The sequence below is a fragment of the Saccopteryx bilineata genome, chromosome 4 (assembly GCF_036850765.1).
Source record: "Saccopteryx bilineata isolate mSacBil1 chromosome 4, mSacBil1_pri_phased_curated, whole genome shotgun sequence".
NCBI classification, from domain to species: Eukaryota; Metazoa; Chordata; class Mammalia; order Chiroptera; family Emballonuridae; genus Saccopteryx; species Saccopteryx bilineata.
Genome location: NC_089493.1, coordinates 107,010,222 through 107,011,345, shown reverse-complemented (window position 1 = coordinate 107,011,345; position 1,124 = coordinate 107,010,222). Strand labels below are relative to the sequence as shown.

Sequence of the window (1,124 nt, the reverse complement as noted above, 5' to 3'; positions counted from 1 at the left end):
CAGGGGAGAGCGCGAACGCAGTCCCCCACTACCACAAATTATGCAGTCGAGTTTCCCACATTTGGGGAAATCGCAGGGGTCAGCACATCCGGAGTGCAATGGATAAGCCTCGCCCTGGGAAAACCACCTTCGTGATCATGGTATCTCCCCTGCCAGGTAAGTATGAGTTGCTCTGGCAGCCTCCACCCGAACCACCACGCTCGCTTCGCTCCTCACGCACGGTCACTTTCCTCCAGCCGCCTCCGCACCCTCGCTGCCTCGGGGACCCTGGTCGCAACCTCGCCCGGCGCCGAAACAACCTGACGGGGCGTTTGGATCTCGGGATGTGGGACCTGGAGGCGCCGGCCGCGTGGGACCGGCCATCTCGGCGTCCCTGCTCATCTGCATACCACCCGCCCTCATCGTGACGTCAACATGACGTCACGTCAGAGACAGATCGCCCCTGTGATCCGGGGCTGTGACACGCAGCAGAATGTCAATTAAACTTAAATACCAAGATCAGAGTTCCGCGACCAGTGCAACGTGAAACCCTCGTAATCCTCATTCATGATCTTGCAATAGTGAAAGTAAACTTGAACAGAATATCAGGTCAAGGCGTAGCCGTGTGGGCCGGGGAAGGGTGTTGCAAGTCTTTGAGAATCAAACATTTCCGTCGGGGATAGGGGTGGGGGTGGGAGTGGGGGTTAGGTCGCCTCTTTCAGGCCGCCCGAGTTTATCCCTTTCTCTCCCATACGGGAAGAATCTTTCTTGAGATCAAGTGGAGGTTAAAGGTGCGGAATTCCTCCCCAGATATGAGCAAAATGATTGAAACATGGTGTGCTCCTGAGTGGTCAGTGCAATGGAGCAAAGCAAGGCAAGAGACAGAACTGGAGACTATAGAGTCAGGAAGGTTCCAGCTGTGCAGAGATCCGAGGAAACGTATTGTAGCATCCTTTTTGACTGTTGGTTGTTTCAGGAAGTTTCCTGTCTTAGGATGCAGTTCCTAAAAACAAAGGATCGTCCTACCTAACCCCGATGATGCCATTATCAAAATCAAGAAATTAGCATGGATTGATACAATATTATTATTGTTTACTCTACAGGCATTTTCCAGTTTTCATCAGTTGTCCCTATAATGCCCTTTA

General features: G+C 52.3%; 1 non-coding gene across 1 annotated transcript; it reads right to left on the bottom strand.

Annotated features, from left to right (window-relative positions):
* Positions 1–164, bottom strand: LOC136336742 (U1 spliceosomal RNA). Its single transcript, XR_010731564.1, has one exon. It is a non-coding gene; the product is annotated as a U1 spliceosomal RNA (small nuclear RNA).
* Positions 165–1,124: the final 960 nt, after the last annotated feature.